This window comes from Rissa tridactyla, chromosome 5, assembly GCF_028500815.1.
Source record: "Rissa tridactyla isolate bRisTri1 chromosome 5, bRisTri1.patW.cur.20221130, whole genome shotgun sequence".
NCBI lineage: Eukaryota > Metazoa > Chordata > Aves > Charadriiformes > Laridae > Rissa > Rissa tridactyla.
Genome location: NC_071470.1, coordinates 76,788,654 through 76,812,624, shown reverse-complemented (window position 1 = coordinate 76,812,624; position 23,971 = coordinate 76,788,654). Strand labels below are relative to the sequence as shown.

General features: G+C 44.6%; 1 protein-coding gene across 3 annotated transcripts in view; it reads right to left on the bottom strand.

Annotated features, from left to right (window-relative positions):
* Window positions 1-21,481, bottom strand: part of SHROOM3 (shroom family member 3) — a 102,875-nt gene extending 81,394 nt beyond the window's left edge. For 2 of the 3 annotated variants that reach the window (XM_054203304.1, XM_054203305.1), the window contains exon 1: window positions 10,016-10,192. The gene's annotated coding sequence lies outside the window, so the exon portion shown is untranslated. Of the gene's footprint in view, window positions 1-10,015; window positions 10,193-21,341 lie in introns of those variants that run through there. The other variant, XM_054203306.1, reaches the window with a different exon arrangement.
* Window positions 21,482-23,971: the final 2,490 nt, after the last annotated feature.

Genomic DNA, 23,971 nt, shown 5'->3' with positions numbered 1-23,971 from the left:
TGGGGGACACCTTCATTGAAGAATTCCTGCTAGTCAGTACAAAAATGTCCTTGGAAATTATGTTCAGTGCTCATCACGCAGAGATGACCAGGCCAACATGTAGCCTCCGAAAAATAGAAGCAAAATTAAGCAAGTATTCCTTTATAAATTAAATTACTGAAAAAGCTGCATATCCCAACCGATTTAGGAACAAAGAACACAGCTGAAGTGATGTCACCAGAGCATATGGAACACAAAAAGATGAATAAACTGAAGGACAAATGATCGCAGATAAAAAAGATGTGAAAAAGGCATAGAAAGAGGTACAGAACACGCTGGTACAGCTGCTGCTAACCTTTCCAAAGAGAAATCACTATAACTAAAATTAAAAAAGACAAACCGCCTCTTTTTCTCTGATTCCCAAGCATGTGAGAACCAGAACTTGCTGCTGCAGGATGATATTGGGAAAACAATCCTAAAAAATGCAAGACTGAAATGAGACTCAAAGAATCAGTCTCCAGGGTGTACTCTTTGCCAATTCTCTGTACTCCGAAGCTCCCTTTGTTAAGTGACACTGGAGACAAAACACTAGGTTAAAAGGAACACTGATCTTCTTAGAAAGGGTCATTCATATGTTGCTAAACTACTATTAACCTTCAAAATGGTTCGTATTTTAGAAGGTCTCTGTTATGCAAATTCAATGAAGACATTTTTCAGGCCCAGGCCCAGCCCCAGGTTGTTTAAGATTAACTAGTTGCTGTGTCTGGAAGAAACAAAGCCAATAAGGGACTTGGGAAAGGAGGTACTAAGTGTTATCTGAAGGTGCCCCATGATAACATCCAAGGTATCACAAACCTGCTGTTCCTCACCTGGGCTCTGCTAAGAAGATAGGAGAAGTCTGCTGCAAATGGAGAACATGCCTTAGGGTGCACTGTCTGCGGTGAGGACACCGAGGGGATGCCTCTGACAAGAGTTAGTGTGGCTGGTGCTCTGGAGAGCCCGGGTCGTACACTGCATGGCTTCAGTGGTGAAGTTAATGTTGTTCCAGATGGTTGAAGTTATTAAGGTGAAAAAATCTCTGATCTATGTCATTGTATTCCCATCAACCACCACTGCAGTATCTGACATGGACTGACTGCCTGAGGAGCAAGGACACATTCCCTCAGCTCCCCTCTGGACAAAGAAGAGATGGTACCTAGGATCACGCTTTATATTTTCGCTAAATAACATGCCACGAACTGTGTAATTTCCTCAGTCGGGCTCGTCTCTTTAATGAAGTCATTCCACAGACAAATTTGTCCCCACGTACAAACGTGGCATAATAAAAAGGGACCACTTACTCTTAGCCTACACCAACCTCCAGTGATTCCTCGGAGTCGTGGGAGTAACTTCCTCTGCTAAAATCTTCCTTGGCGTATTGGAAAGATGAGGCTTCCAGAGCAGCGGTTTTTGTGAGCTACTTGGGGCTTGCATGTATGAACCATGTTATTTTATCTCTGGCCCAAACACGCCTCCTTTGCAGTAGAACCTGCCATGTTCCTCACCCCACACAGTCCTGCTGACCCTTATGGAAAAATACCATATGAAGTGCGATCACGCTAAGAAGGAGGCTTAAAGACAATACTGTGCAACTCCTGTGTCTCTGAAATTTGAACAGACGTTTCTGCGAGCAGGTTTTGCCGGCCAGAACGGCTCACTCAGCCTTCAGAAATCTGCAGAGTTATATGATCAAAGGGGCTTTCCCCCCCTGAAGAACTTGGACTGCCAGAGCTGTCCTATTCAGGAAATACCATAAAAAGCAGAAAGCGGGGTGTGTCTGGGCAGCTATCTGCCTCATTTCATGCTATCATGCCTGCATGTGAGAGACAAAGGGGAAATCTGCAAGTCCACAATGCAAGGATTAGAGACTTTTTTTGCTAAATCCAGAGCAGAAGAAATAGGTGGAGAGCCCCACGCTCCGAGTGCTGTCCTGCCTCGGGCTGCATATGGTCCAGCTGTGTGGAGTGAAATGGCAGCAGCGAGTAGCAGAGACAGGCAGAGAGGAAAAGAAGACATGCCCCTCGTTAGCCTACAAGCTCTCCTCCTTCTTGGTGATAACCATGAATGAAATACACCTCTCTTTCTGAAACAGGTTAAAAATGAGGTTTCTACTGAAACATCAACATTTTTCCACGTAGATAGCAGCTGGTTTTGCAGCACATTTTCTATAAATGTTTCCTGCTCCTATGGCACGTGGGTTACTTCAAGTGTGACAGTTTGTATCGCTAACACACCTCCAGATAACAGCATTTCTTTACCAGTGAATTGTCTGATCCTGCCTAGGAGATGCCTGGATGGATGGATAAAGACCCTGAAAACTATTCCATGTCACCAAGCTTATGGCAGATAAGCATTATTTTTTTTTGGAAAGGCTTGAGAAGAGTCCAGGCTAGCATATGTTACTGTGATGGCTGTAAGCCCACAGCAGCTTCACCTTGTTGTTTTTAATGCTCTCAAGGGACAGGTACAAAGACGAGAGAAGAGCTTACGAGCTCCAGGGCCCACACCAATACACCACTCGCTCCAGGATACAAAGAAACCAGAGTATAGTGCTCTCTCCCACTTCATCCTATGAGACCTGGAATCACAGTCAATCTTCAAAAGCAGGCATTTGAGAAAACATTTTCAATTAAAGAGCACAAATGAATGGACTCCCACAAAGACCAAGTCCCAGCATTACTTGTCTGCTGGCTTGTGCTGTACTTTGGAACTCTTTGTAATGCACGGAGCTGTTAAAAGGGCATAATAAAACTGCAAGCAAGCTTATAATGCCATTTCCCAGCTTTTATCAAAGCAGGAGTTGCCTACATTGATACTATGGGAGGTAAGTTAGGCCAAAGAACTAGACCAACGGTGAGACAGAATGAGCTAATAGGTTTGGAGACTAAAGTTCACCCGGGGCTCACAGCAGCTCTCAAACATTCTTAGAGTTCTTCACCCCCAAATCTCCAAGCATCCATCACGCTTTGGAAAAGCCAAGTTCTCACTTGGGCTTTCCTGGCTGCTACTGAAAGGGCCACATCACAGAGCTCTCCTCAAGGTGCTCCAGGGGAACTGGAAAAGCAGCAAAGAAATGGCAACATGAAATCAAAAGATGAGAATTATTCACACTAAATCGTCTCCCTTCAGTTGTCACCCCCAACCTCCTGCTCCAGCAAAGCAGAGTCAAAAACTGCACTGGAAACAAAGCCCTCCTTTTGTTCTCTAAAGACTAGAAGTCTTTTTATATTTAAATGAAAATCTGTCAAACTAATTAAGTGAATATGTAACGGTCTCATTTTGTACTCATTAGAGAACATCGTAATGGCCATAAATTCCTCTGACGGAGCGTGTATGTGTGAACATGAATGTCTGGTAATGTCTCATAAACTTCAGGCTGGACTACATCTTTTGTCCTTAGGTTAGACCTTGTAAGACAAACAAAAGCCCCAGTATTGCTTAAATTAGATGCAAAGTGCTACGTTACAGCAATATTATAAGCATGATTCTTGTGCACACAAACAAACCAGGGGACGCGAGCGATGGTTCCCACCGTGACTGCAACGTGGCCCTTGCGTAGGTCTGTAATGCGATGCATTGTCTGAGATGATGTACAATTTTCTGCTTGAAGATATATGGGCAATACAGCCGTTGCTGTTGATTGCTCTGAATGTACTGTCAGTATAACTTCAATGGGATGTGACATTCTTGGCATTTTTTTGCTTTTTGATATCCATAGATAAAAGGCAGAAAGAGAAATAAAGAAATATGGAGAAGCAGCACTGAAATAAATGTGTATATATTTAATCTCATTTATAATTCACTTTCTTATTCGCTCGTTTGTCCTTAGCAAAGAAACTTTCCTCATGTACTCATGATGGGTAACTTTTGAAATAGAACTGGCTTGGAATTAAAACAGATCCCAGTCTGAATTATACAAATGCAGGGGAAAAAAAAATCAGCATCAAAGACCATCTAATGCTACATGGTGGGGCTGAGGCAGAAAATATTCAAGAACGTTAAGGATTCTGGAGACCTGCTGTGGTGCAGGAACAGCAACAGCAGCAGCTAAATTTTATACAGAGATAAACTCCTGGGCAACATGAGACGCAGGATGCAGACAGTTCGGCTTCTCATCTCAAGCTAGAGGCCCAGGGTCTGTGTTTAAATACAGACGATGGGAAACTCTTGGATGGGACCAGGCTGCTGGAGGAAGACTAACACAAACCTGGTGATTGTCACGGTCCCCAGCATCTCCAGCTGCATCAGCTAGGAAAGACTTGGAAGTCTGGACCAGCAGTTCTCCTACCCTGGAGCCAGTCTCTATGTGGAATCACCATTCCTTTTCCCGTCACAAGGGATTTGTCCAAGTAGGTGTGTCAACTCGGTGCAGCTCCTAACATCCATTCGCATCTTGCTCTTGTTCTTTGCTTTTTCCACCTAGGCCAGAAATACTAACAGCCTCATGCCTGTAGTTCTAGCATGCAACTAACAGACCACGGTCCCCAATTGCTGAAAAAATGTTTCTGGGGAGGAAGAAGAGACTAAAGATGAAGGGAGCATTGCAGAACCCATAAAAATACCCATACTGGCTCACTGAAGAAATAAGCACGACTAAAGACACCAAGTGCTTGATTTCAAGTATTGTTTTCTACACCTTACTCTCCTCGTTCTTCTGCAGATCATTTACCGGAAAGGAAAGGCTGTAAGAGCATGGTTATGACCGAGTAAGCTCCTGATTAAAGCTAAAGCCCAAATCTCTTGTTCCAGAAGCATTGCCGTTTTCCCTGAATGAGATCAAAAGTAAAAGAGAAAATATATGAGGAGGTGAAAGGCTAATGGCTCCTGAAAATAGTTTGGTGGTGATAGGGGTGAGATTATTTCTTTGAACAACGTTTCTCTCGTTAAAAGCAGGTAGGTATCAGATTTTAATGACTTGTTTTTTCCCATCTCGGTAGGACCAGAAAGACTTTACTTCCCTGTTCTCCACAGCCGTCTTGCAGAAGAAATGCTTTACCTGCCTTCTTATCATGGTTAAATGATACCTGCACTTGAAAGCAGGATTTTTACCCTTCTCTACAACCTTAGGCAAACATACCTAGTTCTCAGAGAGCTGACAGGAAGACAAATCACCTACTGCAAACGGACAGCTGTCAAGTGATAATAAATACCTGCGATAGGGAGAGTTTCATCCCCCCCATGTACCTATCAGCTTTCACTGAAATTATACCCTCCTCCCTGTGATCAAGCCACTATAGCTGCATGCCCAGCTTCAAACACAGCCTTGAGCGCGGCCCGGGTGGGTGTCTGCTGGTTTTCCTCCCCTCACCTCTTGCATGACAGCTCTTCGCAAATGGCATGAAATGTCCGAGGGATTTGTTTCCATTTGCCATTTCCCTGACTCCCTCCTGTCTACGCGGGCTTCTCTGCAAATTTCTGTATTTGATGCAGGCTGTCTGGCATAGAAATAATAAACAAATCAATATACTGTTCGGAAAAGTTAAATAGCCCTAATTTCTGAATGTCTCACCTCAAACCTCTTGAAACTATCACGTAAAATGACAGCATATATTTCTTTGTCTTAAAAGAATTAAAACACTTGCCTAAAAACAATCCACTTTGCTGAGTCAGAGCAAGAGGTTGAGCAATTTGCAGGAATGAGGCCACAGTTACTTGACAGCAGGAAAAAACATTAAGGTGTGGGGAGAAGAGAAGTCTGCATTTCCGCGGTGAATTTCCAGGCGCAAGGAAGGAGTAAAACCATCCACTCAGACAGACAGACAGACAGTTCCTACCCCTGCTGCCTAAATAAAGGCTCTTTAGCATTAACCCTTCCCAGGATCATGCCGTCTCAACACTGTTGTCTTTAGGAAACGTGGCAAAATCTTCCCTGGCATAAAAGTTTGCATCTCTCAGTAATACCAGTGATGCTGAGCTATCTGTAACCCCCAAGATTCCGGCCCCACCACTTCACTATGCAGCAAAGCCCCTTAGCTAGAATTGAAGTGCTCCAGGGCCTGAGGAAAATGACAGGCACAACAAATCAATACATTGGGGTTATTTACACCAGTTATAATCTTGGCATCTGTAATAATAAGGCAGAAGTGGTCTCTGTTTTACCAAGGAGGACAACCGGGTGGCTACGCATCAACTGGAGACTTTACTGAATACGCCTCATGGCAAATCAGATCCACTATTGATTTGAATAGAACGAGATTTCTGGCAATTAACAATAAATTACACACATCGGCTCATGTTCCTAGAATGTCACAGCCCAGAAATGAAAACGCCTCTCCAAACCAAATACAAGCTGAGCTCCAAAAGACTCTTTTCTCCTTTAGCACGCATCACTCTGTAGAAGGAATCCCAGCCCCGTTCCCGCTTATTCATGAGTATGCGTATGCAGGAGCCGGGAAGGGGGCAAGGAAGAATTTCTTTATGAATAAAAAAAAGGCAGCCCCATTCCTGAGACGCTGTTGCTATGGGCCTGCGGGGTTCACAACAGATGGCAGCGAGAGCCATCCCCACGCCTGGCTCTGAAGCTGTCCACTCAAGCATACCATTCGCATTCCCCACATACCTCCGGCCCTTCCGCACAGGGCGGCCTGTCCCCCTCGATGCCCCTCTCTTCCCGAGGTGCCTGCGCCAAGCTGCAAGGCCGGGATGCAAGCAGCGGGCCGACGTTCAGTTCTCCCGCCCCCTCTGCCTTTCACCGTCCCTCTCCATCCCTGCATTTTCCCACAACTGAGTTGTGATACACAATTTCAATACTTTTATCTTTTGACAGTTTGAGTCACTGGGAGAAAGCGGAGGCTCAGTCCTGGACAATGCCGATTCCTGCACCCTCGCACTGATCTGAATCAGGGTGAGAGAGAAAACAGCCCCTTAGGGCCTGATCCAGACCAGGGCTGTGCATCTTCCTGCTCCCAGGATGGAAGATGCAGCAGCGTTCAGGATAACGGCTTGAGGTGAGGAAGGCTGGACCGAGAAGGAGGCATCCTCTTTACTGCAGAGCACATCAGCACATCCAAAACACGTTAGAGGCGCGGAGAGCCAGAGTTCACAGCCAAGGTCACTGCCTAGCGGGTGTTATTAACAGCTAAAAAGTGTGCAAGTATGCGGAGGGAAAACAACGTTGAGATGGAGTAAGAGAAGTACCAGGTGAGAAAAAGCATGATTTAAGCAGCAGAGATGCCCAGGTGTAGAGAAGAGAGACACCAGAGGCGGCAGCAACACGCTCCAGGTACCGCATTCTGCCTCGCTGCTCCATCTAGTCTAGTGTAGGGCAAGATTAGCTGCAAAAGCCTCCAAAATATGCAAAACCCTGTTGAGAAGTCCCCGCTGCTGGGAGGTTCATGATCTCAGCCTTCCTCTCTGTGCCCTGCAAAATCCTGCCCAAGAACCAAAGCGTGCCTCCAGCCGCACAGCAAAGCCTTCCCAGCTCCCAGGGCACGACCAGGCTAAAGAAAAGTCAATCTGCCATCACTCCCACATGCACGTTTAACACTTAATCGTCCCGTTCTGGTCTCCTAAACCCAAACAACAGCCGTGTTGGCTCTGCAGTAAGGAATTTGAATGTGATTTGCCTGTCGCTTGCTGATCACACATAAGAGGGCTCTTTGGGGCTCATTTGCATTTGGCTGCTGGAGTCACTGGGGTTTTTTTCCTTCCTTTTTTTGGGGGCAGGGGGGTTACAACAGTGATGGAGACAAAGCGGCAGATGCTGTAGGCTAACCACGAAGAGCGGCGCTGGACGTGTGCAGCTGGCCGTTTGCATTGTGCTGAGCTGCAGGGCTGCTCCGAAGCAGCCTGGGAAATGTGCTCGCCGCTCGTCGGCAGGTTCAACCAAAATCCTTTGCCACTCTCCTTTAGGGCTGTGACTTGCCTGACCTTCCTAAATGTTGTCCTTCCAAAGCACCAGGGGATAAAGTCATTTTCTGGTTTTTCTGCTGCTGCAGACAAGGAGCAAGCATTAAGTTTGAGGAAAGAGTACGACTTTTGCTAAAAGTCGGTTTGTGAGACTGCATGTGCAGTCTTTACTGTGCAGGCATGCAGGAAATTCTCCCTCCCTCTCACACACACAATGGTTTAGATTTGGTATTTATGAGCTTAAGTTAGAAATAAAGGAGGAATGAGGTTTCCAGGTGGCTCTTTCTTTCTTTAATCTTTCCTGTGTTTCTCCCTCTCCCTCTCCCTCTCTTTTCTATCAGTCTTTAATCAAATTCCTGCTGTTACTTTTATTGAACAAAGGAGATGCTGGCACAGCCCTTAAGTGCCTATGCGCATGGGTTGCCCTATAACAGCCAAGTTGCTACGATTTATTGTTAAATGGTCCCGGCAGGCTGTAATTTCTAAAAAGGAGAAAGAAATGTCCAGGCTTTGGCAACTGAGGTAAATGTTAATATCTGGTATTTCTTCAGCCACTTGGGTTTCTATGAGGTATCGCCTTTAACCCTTTGAAGGCTTCAGAAAGACTTATCTTTAAGAGACTATAAAACAGACCAGAGAAAACAACAACATCACCCCTAGATGATTTTTTCAACTCACTTGAAAGAGTGACCACCAAATCTCTTTAATTCAGGCATCTCTTCAAATTTCAGATACTATGTACATCTTTACACTACTTTCTTTACATTTTATACTACAGAGCACTGAATCACTCTGCTCAAATTGTTCCCAGGAACAGAGAAGAAACATGTGTCTGGCTCATCTACAACCTGATATGAAGACCACGGGAGATGTCAAATCACTCAAGCAGGTAGTGCATTAGGACCCACGTTAATCTCTTGCCCATACAAGATTGTCCACACGAATTTATAGCTAAACTAATTTATAGGTTGTCTCAAGTTGATTTTCTTAAGCAGATAATCTACAGCCAAAAACCACTCCATTTTACATAGACAGGGACACAGACCCCAGTATTCCACTAGCACGGCTTCAACTTGCTTTCACCCACCCTGCACTTTCACTAAAAGGACTGGATTTTCACATCGTAGAAAAAACACACAGTTATAACAATTTCAGAAGAAGCACACAGCTAAAGGTTTGGCCCATATTTACAAAAAAAACCCACCGAAACAAACCTAAAGTTAAAGATATCCTAATAGCAACGAAGCAGGTAATGAGTTTAAAGATTAGTTAATGGGTTTACTAAAGGAGTTAATGTCTCAGGAAATAACCAAAATCAAAGTTCAATGAACTTAGTTTTATGATTCACAAGCAATCCAAGAGGGCATACAGGTGTGTATAACGTACGACAGGTCTTCAATGAATGTAAATTTGCACAGGCCCATACTGGAGCTATACTGATCGCCATCTCTTAAGAACCAGTTTCTTTCACGTTCTCTTTCTGCTCTCTGCAATGTTACTGTATTCATCAAACAAGAATATATCCCAGACTGTACGGCTGGCCCATCTGCACTGAACATTGATGCCAAGTGTTGGCCTGGTTTGAGACCCGCTTTAAACAACTCTAAACTTCTAAAAGGTGAAGGCCAAAAAGAGTGCCGCTTACTTCGGCGGAGACTCTTCCAGGCTTTAAAAATGCAAAATGCACCTGACACATGTATACGTGAGTCAGATCCTGCACTCATGACACTCAGTGTCCCAAGTGCATGGCATTATTATTAGCACCCTTTGACACCAGGGGAGGTAATAGCCTTCAACATGCTGTACAAGTCTGGAGGCTCTCAGAAGTTCACCTCTCCTGTGAGCTTCTGGCACTTTTCAAACCTAAAGACCAACAGATTTGCTCAGCAGCTTTACCTGTGACAACGGCGCAGCACTGGCTCCTTGTTTGCTGCGAGCTCGCTTACAACAGCAGCTGAAAAGTCCCTCATGGCACTGCCTGGACACTCATTTGCTCTTAAGTTTATGATGCTCCTGACATTTAGGATCAACAGGGTCCTCAAGACTCCCGCCCTCCCTCTCTCAAAGCCCTGCCGCGAGGTCCGACTGCCTCTGCAGACACAAAGCCGTGCCCGGATTGCTTTGCTGTAGCTGTTGAGAGGCTGCTTACCTTTTGAGACACAAGCCCAAGTCTCAGGTATTCCCATCCTTGCGGCAGAGGCAGCCTGCCATTTGGCGAGCGCAGTCCTCGGAGGAGGGAATGGCACTACGGCCTCGGAAAGTGGAGAAACAGGAGCATAGCGATTAAGATAACAAGTTGTGGATACAGGTGCTGTGCACAGAGGCACCTCAGGACTAATCCCGCAGTAAAAAGCAGGAGGTTTGCTCGGCAGAGGCAGCTCAGATTACTGCCCTCCTACCAAGCAGTCGTCAGCAGGCCTGACAGACAGGAGCAGAGACCGTGAGGAATGGGGAAAATTGCTGAGTGAAAGTGCCAGTCAGCTCTGTCCTGACTCCCAGCAGACTGGGGGTTGGCCACCTCTTATAATTAACACTGGGATTTGAGGGGACAGAGGAGAAAAGAAACTAAATTCAATAAAGAATTGTCTTCAGCCAGCCAGGAATTATTTCTTGTTTCTCTTGAAATTCACCATTCAAAGTTCATTTGAAAAAAGTAATTGGAAGTGACAGTGGGGGACAAAAACCCACGGTGGAGGAGAGGTGTAGCGGCGACATCAGCCTCTGTCGCTCACTGGCCCACAAGTTAGGGCACAGGAATCCAACTGCAGGTTCAGGGTTGAAAAAGACGCCCACCGTGGTTCCCTTCTGGCAGTTATCAGCTCTGTGGGTCCCGCTGCCTCTACTCCTGAGCCCCGGCAGAGGAGAAGGCTGAGGGCACGTGGCTCTGTATGAAGACCATGGAAATATCACAGAAAAGCACGTGGCCCATCCTGACACTGGACCCATCCTGACACAGGGGATTGTCCGCCTGATGCAACCAGGTAGGTTCAGTTACCCTCTACCCAGCCAGGCTGCCTCAGCATCCAAGAGAATGATGCAAACATACATTAAATATGTGTTACATATATTAAATTAACCTGCTAAAAGAAGTTCTATATTCCAGAGCTATTGGCGTAGCCGGTGTTTAGGCCAGGTGCACACACATGAATACGCTTTCTCCACCTGCATTTGTGCGAGTGCGTTAGGCTGCCTTTCGCTACAAACAGGAAGATTCATGCATATAAAAGACCATTTGATACCGTCTGTGCAGTTTCTGGTCTTCATTATTCTTTTGACTGAGATATTCCATTTATCCAGCCACAAGGGAGAAACAATACCATGGGATTTGGATGACCCACACGAGCCCATTCATGAAAATATGTAAAGCAGTTACAGTGAGCATTTCCCCCTAACACCTGTTTTACTGAAGTAAATTTGGGCAAACTCCATTTGTATCAGTAGGACGATGTTAGCGTTCATTAGCCCTTCCTGACCGCACCTCCCTTTCAGAGGAAACATTGGATCAAGCAGGAAAAGCATGGAAAAGTTTTTGAGAAATTGTTTTATACTCATGGGTAACTAGTGTAGCTGAGCAAAATGAATATTTGACCTGGCTAAGGATATGTATACATCGGCATGTACGACACAACTTCCGAAACCTTATAAATCAATATTTATAGTCAGCTCTTGAAGTTAAAGCCATGCAACCCAACCTCCTAACAATAAAGCTGATGAAATTTGGTTATTCCCAGTGCTCCCCCTGCAGCTGCCCTGTGAAGCTGCCATCGGGCAGCCCTTCGCAGCTGTACAGGTAACCAGAACCTCGCGCAAGTCCAGGTATTTGCCCTATGGTCTGAAGGTCAGCTGAGACACAATCACAGATACAGAAGCGAGGCACACATCAGTCGGAGAACACATGCTTGTTTGTTTGTGATCTGATCCAGCTCCAACTTAATCCTCGGGAAATTCCAAAAGAAGGAGATTCACACCCTAAAAAGCACTTTGTGCAGCGCTGGCAGAGATTTCCCAGCTTTTCCAGTGTCACTTTCTGACAAATCAAACCCCAGTTTGATTATTGCCTGAAGAAGGCAAACTAATCCAAATGCACTCGGTGAAAGAAGCAGCTAATGCAGAGTGGCAGTGGCTAGAAATTGCTGTGTTTCTAATGCGGTTTCAGGTGAGGGGTCAGTCTTTAATGTCCCATATAGGATAACACATTATGGTGGATGGCTTTTTTTTTTTCCCCAAGGCATTATCTCACTGTCCCCATCCGTGGCCTAAATCTTTTTTTTTCAAAAATCGTATCTAGATCTTCTTCACATTTGCTACTCACTGTGGGAAATTTCCTAAAAGCCTGGCAGTCCTAAGCTGTAGCTAATTAAATCCTAGACAGTAAGCCCGTTGCCAGTGATTTCAAAATTAAATTCTGTTCACCTCTTAGCTGTCTGCCCCGTGTTTCGCATTGACCCTTCTTAATGAGATAGGAACTGCAAACATTTTGATGGATCCACAGAAAACTCCTCTAGTGAAAATATTGATGCTTGAGACAGTTAACAACTTAACAGTTTGATCTAAAACACAAGCAAATTTTAAAGCCTTTACTTATCTGGGAATGGGCTGTACAGACCTTGGAAATACTGTACAAACAATGGGGCAGGACCCTGACGGGCTTTGGCTGGTCGCACCCATTGGTGTCAGCTGAAGAGTTGTCTCTTCACGTAAGACTCCAACTAAAGGCTCGGGTTTTTCCGAGTGTTAAAAAGATGCACTTTAAAGGACCCCCTCCCTGTCCCAAGATCTCCCACGACAGAGCATCGGTGACACCTGGCAGACGGGGAGCTGAGAAACAAGGAGACATGACCAAGGGCGTACAGGAAAGCTGTGGAGGAGTTCACAACCGAGCGTACAACAGCGCTAGCCATGGGACCACCCTGCCAGCCCTCTACCAGAGCTAATGCCAGCTTTGGCCTCTCAACCTGTCAGTCTTAAACCTTCCACGTGCACGAAACCTTCCTTTCTCCCGTTCCCCCAGTCATCATCACTGAACAAAAAAATAACCGCACCGCATAGCAGCTCTTTGGAAACACGCTCCTGCATTTCTACAGAGTGGGGTGAGAGCCAATGCCCATTCTAATTAATTTCATTCACAAAACTTGGATTTATTCGATGCAATTTTTTGGCACGTTGTCAAATATGACACAAAATTACATTAGTGTCATAAGAGGAAAGGATTAGTCCACTGAGTTTGTTGAAGAATTGTGTTGGCACTTGGTTTTTTGTAAAAATGCCAGCAGCTTCCCCTCTCTCTAGCGGAAATCACTGCTCAGTGAGGGTCTGAGCCAAAGCCTTTTTGAGTCTGTGGGAATCTTTCCACCAATTTCCATGGGCTCGAATCGGCTCTGAGCCTCAGACGTCAGCCGTACTGACATCTTCCTCCCACACTTTGACACCTCAATAGGGTCATTTATCAGGTAGAGTGGAAGACTCTTTTCGTTGTTTTTTTTTTAAAAAAGCCTTAGTTATACCAATTTGCTGCCAAAAGAAGAACAACTTTGTAGCTATGGCCTAGAATCATAGAATCACTTAGGCTGGAAAAGACCCTTGGGATCATCGAGTCCAACCATCAACCCCCCCTCTACAAAGTTCTTCCCCCGCCCCCTGCCCCGAGTAGAGTAGAACCAGATTTGTCTGAAAACACAACACTGGCCATGCTGTGGCAGAGCAGAGGCCCACGTGGCCCAGCATCTTCTCCCTGACAGCACCTGAAAGCAGACATGTCAAGAGGGGGATCAGAGCAGAACCAACACACCCGCACGTCCAACACCCTCCCAATCCCAGCAGTTTGCAGTGCAGCAACTGCCTAAGAGTGAGATGCATTTAGCAGCAGGTTTGTCCGCCACGGGTCTGATGTTTCCAGGGGGGTGTATCCCTGGGTGAATTCTCAGTCTGCCCAGCACCTGAATTCGACAGCTTCCTTCCGATGCTCCCAGTCTCAGGACCGCAGCGTATTTCTCCTCCCAGCATCTCCCCCAGGTCTCATCATTCAGACAAGGGGTCCGGGGACAGGGATGTGCCAAAAGAATAAGCTGAATAACCCAAGTGATGCAGGGAAACTGTAGGGAAGCATGAAAACGAACACGCAGATTACGGTTATAGCCAAGGATAAACCTAATCCTTTCTTTTTGTACAGTTTTTAGCACAACAGGAAAATGAGGATAATGTTTTCTATCCCCACTCCTCCTTTATTTGACTTGTATTTTTAGCCTAAGGCTCTTTGAGATGGAAAAGAATTGCAGGCACTGCTAAGCTTGAGGCAGACACAAACCACCAACCACTAACACTGAAAACAGAAAATCGACTGCCTTGAATACTGATCTTTGCTATGTTTGCATCTCTGTTTCCTAACACCCCACTACAGAGTTGCCCCAGAAAGTGAGAGATAATACAGTCAAACGTCCTCTACATAAGACATACTACGAGAACTGGACAAACGCACACCCCCGGGACAGGTAAAGCTGTTAGCAGCTATCAGGAGCAGCGGCAGCCACCTACTTTAATCGCAGTATCTGTCTTGACGGTGATGGCTAGCACCAAGCCCAAAACATCAGATCCCTATCCAAGCTACCGCTGATTTGTATGAGCAGAGGATTCACTCATGTGCAGCTTTGGAGAAGAACAAGGCTGAGGGGTGCCTTTTACTGGGGTGGTCTCAGAAGCACCTTGAGCCTTGAGCCTCAAGAGTGCAACAAGAGGTTAGGGCAACTATACACTATAGGAACTGCACGCACTTCATCTTTTATATAATATTGCATATACTACATAAATAATACTTGAACAGGCTTCCTATGGTCGCTTGTATCTGTACGATCGGATACATGCTAAGAACACACGTCTTGCACATCTTGGAGGTATGCAGTTTTGCTGTAAACCACAGCTCTTTCAAGGTTCGTGCTTCAACGCAATCTCGCTGGCTCTGCAAATGCAAGTGTCACCATCAGAGCCCCTCACACCGCAAGTCAGAACCCATGTGCTGGCCTGAACCCCAAAAACAACACCACAGAAGAGCTCTGCAGGACTCCTGCATATCAGCATGAACAGAGTAAGGGTCCAAAACACTGGTAATTCTCTGCAGAGAATTTTTACTTGCTGTTCCACTAGCAAATTTTAATAGAGCTTTGCATTCATTAACCAAGACTCACGCTGGATCCAAGGGTTTATAGAACCAAAGGACTGAATTCTGACCTGAGGTAACTCATCTGAACTCCATTCAAGCCAATGGAGCTGCTTTACACCCACCAAGAGCATGGACCAAACCGCCCCTGGCAAGCTCACAACATACTGTCGTCTCAACAAGAATGACTTCATGTTTTCACCTCTGCCCTCCCCGCACCAGGCAACAGTGAATGCCACAGCAACTCCAAGGAATGGCTTGTAGGAGGCCTTAGTTCAAACAGTGTTTGTGTTAGAAAGGGTGTCTGAGAGTTGTTGTCCCTGCGACTGCGGTTCCCTTCAGCACGATATTCGCAGAGCAGCTACATTTGCCATCATGCCTCAGTGATCTAATTGCTGCTGTTACGAACATGTTCAATGTAAAACTATGTAAACAGTGTGACGCTCTGACAGCCATTCTTGCTTACTGACCTGTGGAAAAGTCTATTTTTGGCAACTGCTGTAGGCCACTGTGGTTGCTGTAAAGCAGACAAGGCAATGCCCACATTTTGAGCCTTATCTTCAGCCGATACAAGCATGCACCACACAATTAGATCGAACTGATACCACCAAAAAGGCCTGGGTCTTTTTTTAGTTGCACACAGCTCTGCTTAGATACTGAAGTTGGAGAGGAAGTGACAGAAAAAACAAGTTGGGAAAAAATAACCTGTCTTTCACAATTAAACAACTAAGCCTTATTTCAGTAGCTTGTACGTTTAGCTTTCAAACACTCAGTCTCCTCTGACTCGTTAAAGATCAACTGAATATCAAAACCTATCTAAGATAGTTTGCTGAGGACAGTAGGCAAGCCACCTGCTACAAAATTAAACAAACTGGTCTCTCCAGTTTCCCAGTGATCAGAATCTTAGTGATTCACACCTTCTGCTCCCAAATTGGCAAACCGTGAACAAAAAAGATCTCCCCAGCGCCAGGCTGTGAATTCCTCAGGCTTGATGGAACTGGTTCTGCTCCTACCCATGGTGAGAGGCATTTGTCACCAGCGGTGATATAGACATACGGAAGACTATCACGGGAAATACTTGTGGAGACCTCTCTTCTGAGGACTCAGCTTCTTGGCTCACTCTCACAGTCTGTCACCAGTGGTATGATACTTGTTCGTTCTTCCCTGTAGCACAATTCTATCTTGTAACTCTTTGCCCAGTGATAATTTTAAAGGCTCACCGTTTACTTGTGGCAATTTGCTCTGGCGAGTAGGACTGAACACTCAAGCAGCAGTCTGATTTTTGCCTGATTGCTCAGGTATGAAATAAATCAGAATGAAAAGAATGTGCTTTCTTCTGGCCCAGCAGAGGAAAGTGTCCTGAAAAGCCCTGTATTAAAAAGCAGGGAAGGAGAAAATAGGTCATTTTGTTGTGCAATTCTAAACGTCTTAAGAATTAGATGGCAGAAAAGGACTAGAATGGACCACCAAGCTAAATCCACCTTGCCAGCAGCAAGCACACAAAAGATGCTACCAGAAGGGTATGAGGAAAATCGTAAGTCAACTTAGCAGGGACTGGAAAGTGCACCTAAGGTACATGCAATACGTCTCAGTAATGCCCTAAAGTGCAGAGTAGCTCTTACTCTGGCTTATTCTGGCTTCAGCACAACGGAGTGTGAAGTACCCGCAAGCTTCCTCATAGCACACCAGTTGCAGACCAGAGCTCTACAGGAATGAACAAACACATGCATGTCAGAGTCTATTGTCCTGGAAATGAACGGGCAAAACAAGTACAGGGAGGCAGCAATGAACGGGCAGAAAGAAAGGAACCGGCTTTAGGAACAGCCTTTTAAACAAGTTAGATATGAGCAGCCCTGTTAAAGAAGCAGGGAAAGCTGAACCTTTGAAAAGCCCTTGAGGGGTCCTGAGCTGATGAGACAAACAAAATGCAGCTAGAGAGCATCCATGAAAATTCATTTAACAGTTACTTCCCAAATAAGCATCGTCTTAGAGAATGGACATAGTATTTACTTAACACTAGGGTTCATTTGGTCATTCTCTGCCTCTGCCCTACTGTAAGTCCATGAGCAAGGAAGCAGAAAGCATATAAATTCACAATTCACATGTTTCTCCTACCGCAAGTTCCTCCCTGATGTCAGCAGGACATTTGCACAGGAGTGAAAGGCAGACTATGGTCCTCATGTGCTAACTACTTTGGTACTGGTTATTTATTTATAACCACTCGTATTTATTAATATTAAGTATCCATGTGAGATGATAGGTCATTTTTCTCATCTCTCTTTCTTTTAATCTTTCCTCTCATACTGAATTTTCTCTGATGTTCCCTTCACATTCCCTTCATTGAAACTATTCCCACTCTTTTCCTCCATTAAAGTGACCAATAACAGACTCCCGAAGTCCGACAATTATGCAGCAGTACCGAGCTTTGCAGACGGCATTCCGAAGGAAATAACGCATCATTGCATCAGCCTGTCTATAAAGTGTTGTAACACCATTTTTTCCTTAGTAACACAAGCAGAAGCTCACTCTGCTGCCACCGCTTACCTTTGTCTTAAAATAAGGCTACACATGTACAAAGGGGGTCAAATGTATTCTGTCGCTCTTCTCCTTGATGGTCTCACTACAATACATCTGAATAAAAAAATCCGTGCTTTCTATCTATTGTGAAGTCTGGTGTCACCATCAGGCTGCTATAGAGAGCTCCTGAGTTTTTAGTTTGAAAAACAAACAGTCAAACCTTTAAAAACATGCTGACCTTGAATATGCTTTGGAAAGAACCAAATCCACATACACCAAGCAGACTTCGCTATTGTTTGCATATGACTTTTAAGAGGTAAAGTCCATGTCAGTGTGAGTTTGTGTCACTGCTACGCAAGAGCCCTCACGAATACTGAAATGACAGACTAAAAATCCAGGTCATAAATGACTGGTCAGTGAGTTTTCAGACTGCTGGTATTTGCAGCAAGCAACTCTAATCCACGTCAATTAAATCATTATGGCCAATTTACAAAAATCAGCATCTCAAACACTCCAAAAATAATTTCTTTTCAGATGATGTAGTCCTGCAAAACATCACCTTCTTGTCCACACAACAAAAAAGCAATCACAAGTGGGAAGTACACTAGTGCTTCCTTTATGAGTCTTAATGGCTAAACTCATTAGCCTGAGTTAAAGATAATCTGCACATCCCTGGTGCTGTGGCTTTACCTCAGGTCTGGCTTGCACACCTTTGTTTGTTCACATTTCATCACACAGATATGCTGCCGGCCCAGCAGCATCCCTCTAACTGAGACGAAGGCGCCGCGTGGCTCAGGTTCTGTACTGAGCTGCTTTCCTTAATTTGTTTCTTTCGCATCTCACCTCAGTTCATTTCATATCGTTGGAAGCTTTTATTTAATGCAGAAATTCACTTTCCCCTCGCTGCTTTCCTCTTTCTCGCTATTCTCCTCTGGGATCCCTCTTTTATCCCTTCTCATCCACTGCCCCTCTGGCACTGGAGACAAAATCTTTATCTTCTACCTTTCCACCAGCTGGCCAGAGTGCTGAGTCTTGCCACCTTGGAGAGAATTCAGAAAAACTTGAGACCCACTGACCAGGACCTCACATTTTTGTTCTTTTGCTGCTTTCAGGCCAGCACTGCAGGGTCAGCTGGGACTGTGTCAAATTACCTGAACTGAAGGCTGGGCTCTTAGCTCTTAATTGCAATTTTTCAGTTCTAAGTTTATGGATTGTCACTGAGCTTTAAATATGCACGAAGGGCTTAAAGTACCTTGGCAAGGGAATAGTATGTGAATGTAATACCTCTTAAAATTAAAAAGTGCTTGATCTTTCTAGTGGTGATGAAATGAAAGCATGAAAGGCTCCGAACTAAATTTTCTTCAAGTTCACTATAGTATTCCAAACCAGGAAAACACCAAATACCCTTGTATACTCATTAAAAAGGAGAAGAAAAGGTGAAAAGGTCTTGGGAACTTAAAAATAACGGAGAGAGAAACTATTACGTTACACGGTGAAGTGTAATTTCGGAACATGAAACACTGCTGTCTGTCGTTTTTTTCAAAGGTGGATCACCTCCTCCTTCAATAACTCATCAACTGTAATGAGAACCATGTGATCGATGTCCGTTGGGATTGCTCTGCCTCTCATGATTCCTACTGCATGTGAAAAACTAGTCAAGGAAACTTACAAGTTGGTCGTTTTCTCTTTTAGCTTGAAGAAGGAGGCCTCAAAGCCTTCTAAGAGGTGTGGTCCTGTGATTCAGGCATCTCTCAAGGAAATATTAGGAACTGCTGAATTTTGGCCTGGCTATGACACTACTGACCTTGAGTACATCACTTCTCTGTCTATAAAGACATATATGCATACCTACATATATGTGCATGCATGCAGACACTGGAATAGGCTGCCCAGGGAGGTGGTGGAGTCACCATCCCTGAACGTGTTTAAGACTCGTTTAGATGTGGTGTTGGGGGATATGGTGTAGGGGAGAACTTTGTAGAGTGGGGTTGATGGTTGGACTTGATGATCCCAAGGGTCTTTTCCAACCTAAATGATTCTATGATTCTATGATACATATCCAGGCAGAGAGAGTGCTTACTCACTCCCGGTGTCCAGTTTGAGACGCACAGGAACTGATCTTCCCAATGTCCTCTTTCCAGTTTGTAGGCTGCAACAGGGCTTTTCACAACGTGGGTGGGTTTTAGTCTCCACCAGAGAAATGCTGCTAATGAATATATCTGAGCGAAGTGGAGGGGAAGAAGCCTGGGATGAAACAACTGCAATAGGACCCCAGGTTTTGCTTGTCTATCCTGTTCTCTCTCCTTTTCTTTTTCGCTCTTAGGTGGACAGATCAAACGCCAGAAACAACTCTCAATTTACTCCAAACAGAACCAGTTATTTCACTAGTTCATCTCGGCAAAATGAAATTAAACTGTGACAAAAGGGTTCTATTTTCACAGTTTTCCTAAGTTTGAACTTAACATTTTGTTCAACCAACGCAGTTGGATTACAATCTACATGGGCCTTAAATAAAATCCATTTCTTTTTGGAAAGCACTCAAACTGCAATGAACTACTTTTGCAAATATCCTCCCAGTGGCTACACAAACCATCTAACAGTTCTGCATACGAATATTCAGGATTTGTCATAAGGTCACTGTCAGTACCTACAGGTACTTTAGGTAAAAAACAGAATATAGCCAGCAAGAGCACAGAACATATTCCAGAGAGCAGGAGGGTGTCTAAGCTGTTCATGCCTGCCCTACTTGGACGTCACCGCTCAGACGTTAGTCAGTTGTTCCAACTTAGTGACCCAAGCTGACACTTTTTGTTTGGCTAATGACAGCTCCTCAGCTATGCTGATCTTGACCCAGATTCCTTTCGGGCTAAGTGCGGAAATTCAGGACAGAGCACTCCATAAAGTGATACCATCTATCATCTAACTGGCACAGAAAAAACTGTTTAGACATGCCCACAGTAAAAAACATATAGGAAACATCTCTATTAAGGTCTTAAACCACCCCCCCTTCAGATTCCAGACCCAAACATCTCTGATTCAAAATGTGCATCAAGAATCAAGTTCTGGGTCCTGACCCTAAGACAAACATATTTATTATTTGTGTCACCAAAGAGGATCGGCACAATTTGCTCAGCTGAGTCACGCTCAGCACCATCCAACCTGGCACATTGGCATCACTACTCAGTACCATTCACAAGGCCTTTGACAGCCAGGGAAACGGCGACACAGAACATGTGAGAGAGAACTCATTCAGTGATAGCACGGAGGCTGTTGCTCAAAAGATGCAGGTGAAGAGGCAGCTCTTCCCTCTAGCTCACGTCCCAAGTACAATATTGGTCAGACCGCTCTCGGTCAGCACAGCCACTCTGTCACTCACCTGCAGAACATGAAACAGCTCCAAATCTTGCTGAGGCAGTGGAAATCTTTCTGCTGTCACAGCAACAGTGATAACATGCAGCAAATGAGGCAAGAGCTATGTACAGAACTGCCACAGGGAGCACTTTGAAGAAAGAGGGACTTCCTGTAAATCACTGACCAGGAATCCTGGATTGTCATGTGGCAGGGGAGCAGTGGAAGAGATTTGGATAAGTATTGCACGTGCTTGGATGTGTAAGTGACAAAGGAGTCATAGAAAGGCTGGCTGAAAAGAACAAAGATTTGCCCTTGGGCTCGTGCCTGTGTGCTTAAAACAAGGCTTTTGCCAAGATCAGGCAAAGTCATAGGCTTTCACCTGGAAATGTGAGGGGAATGGCTGTGACACCCTGCAGGGCAGGAGATAGTGAGGGAAGGGGCGTTGGATCTTGCCTACCTGCGGACAACCAGCTTCAGTTTCTTGTAGGACCCTTTAACCAGGGAGATGGCCTCTCTCCTGGAGCTGCTCAGTTCCACCTCGTTGATGTTCACCACTTCGTCACCAGCCTGCAGCTTAGAAGGCAGGGAGTCCGCTTTACCTCCCTCTTCAATCTGCGCAGGAAAGAGAGGAGAAAGGAACGGTGAGACATGCCTGCCACAGTTTGCCTATCACATGCAGAGCTGAGCGTGCATTTCTGTTGAAGGAATTAGCTCTACCAACCCCAAACTCACCTCTCTGACTAAGAAACACTGTCTCCCTTTGCCAGCCAGCTTCCTCAAAGGTCTGTGCTTTCCACCCCTACATTTCACACAGACGGAAGCTGGGGATCAGCAGTCAAATTAATTCTGCCAAGAAGAATTATTTTGAATAAGCCTGAAACGTCTTTGGTATTTGGAAGCAGTAAGCACCAGCAAAATGCCCATGGAATGCCTCCTGATAAGAGCATCCAGGCAAGACCAAGGGCAAAGCTTGGATGTGATTTTTTCATTCAAGCTCCCCTTCGTGATCTAGCTGGTGGATTAACAACAGCTTATTGCTTACTGGCCAGCAACAAAGCAGATGCACATAGATGTATGTGGTTAATGACATGCAGCACCTTTGTGTAGGGTTTTTCAGCTAGGGATTTAAAGAAAGTAGACAATTATTTTAATTTTCTGAGAAAGTAAGCAGCCTGCTCAAAGCTAGAAGGAGAATCCTAGGGCACTTTTCTCTGTTTTGTATGGGCCATCATGTACACATGCACATTGATTCTCCATCAGTGTGCCAGCAGAAATACACCAAGTCCACAAAGAAGTAAGTCACAAGGCAGAGGACAAGAAAGTTTGACCCAGAATCTCTGAATCTCAGCTTTGAGCACTAATGAACTACTTCTCCACAAAGGTGTACTAGCACAGCAGAGGGCAAGGCTATATATGGGTTAATGCACTGCAAATCCTCAGTTTCTGGAAACTCAGGAGTGCCACTGGTTCGGAGTGCAACTGATATCGCTTTTATTACAAAACTTGCCACCACAAAATCTGATATTCAAAGCACCTGGCAGTCCCTGTTCAACAGAAACTGTGACCTGTTAGCAAATGTCATGAGACTCACACTTAAGTATAACATCTCATGGCACATTAGAAGTTTAACCTCTTCCTTCAGGCCCTCACCTTCCCAACATCATATTGAGAGAAAGAAATGGATCTGAATTGGATTAAGACTCCGATCCAGCCAGGGAAAGGGCTGCTATTTGCTGGGGTGCCATTTTCTGAGCAGTGAAATTGTACACACACTTCTGGAAGTTATTTTTATTTCAAGTCATGCCAGGCAAAGCGTAATTGAGCCATAACCCAGACATGTAACTCAGCACATGTAGACCTATTACCCAGAGTCTTACCAGAACATTAGTTTCAGTGTTGAAGAGTGATTTCTCACAGGCAAATCCAGTCTGTTCTTCTGAACAATAGTATTCCAGCTCACGTACCTTCTAAAATTTAAAATCTGACTTCCACAAACATTAGCTAATAAATTCTCCGAACCCCCTACAAAGGTAGGTAAAAATCACTGACATTCACCCTACCAGGAAGTCATTACACTGATGAATGAGTTTTTTCTTTTCTTCTTAAGAATGGATAAAACCACAGGAATGAGACTTCATATAAAGAGCCTTGTATCACAATTACCAGGAAGGGTGAGAGATGAAACATTAGACCTTGCTGCCAGCATAAATAAATAACAAACTAAAAATGCAGTATTGCTCCGGTTTGTTGCTGCCGTAAAGGAAAACAGGTGGGTATCATTTCAATGAAATACAATAGAGTGGGATACTATGGGTTAGATTAACTTGTGATATAGTCAACAGAAGGGATTTTTTGTTTGTTTTTGTTTTCTTATGTTAGATCACATATAATGAAGAAAAGGCATTCTTGGAAAAATATCTCCTGTAACAAATACCAACCCCTTCAAAGGCTGAGATACTCATCAGAAGCATTTGTATTAATTTCTGCCTTGATAAACCCTGACCTTAAAAAATCAACAAAATCGTGACCTGTGCTTTATCCTCTAATAATCAAAATTGTATTTCTGTATTTTAGGTTTTTTCACTCCACAGGATCACTTCTTCAAGGTTTTCTTTGCAACCACTTGGGCTAGACATTTCTTTTTCTCCTCTTTTTTACTGAAAATGGAAATCCGGATCCTTCCATAATCACCTTTATAAATGATGTGAAATCAAAGACTTTAAGGAAAGACTAAACCCCGCAATACTTCTGATAAGGTTGCTAACATTATGAACAGCTCTGAAAGAAATCTTTCTTCAAATCCTGATGAGTTCCAGCTCATGCCTATGCCAAGGGCTCTTAAACTGCAGCTGGCGAGGCCATGCAGCCAGCCACAGTACCATAGTAAATAATGCCTTTAAGGAACGTTTGCTAGCACAAGTACAGAGTCATCTGCAAGTAATTCCAGGGCTGAGAATGATCTGTTTTGCTCCTGTGTACTTAAACTACCCCAGACCCTAAAACAAGACCCACTTTTTGTGATTAGAAGCTTTTGATGGCAGCATCGAAACCGTATTACTTACGTACCTAGACAGAATATAAATGGAG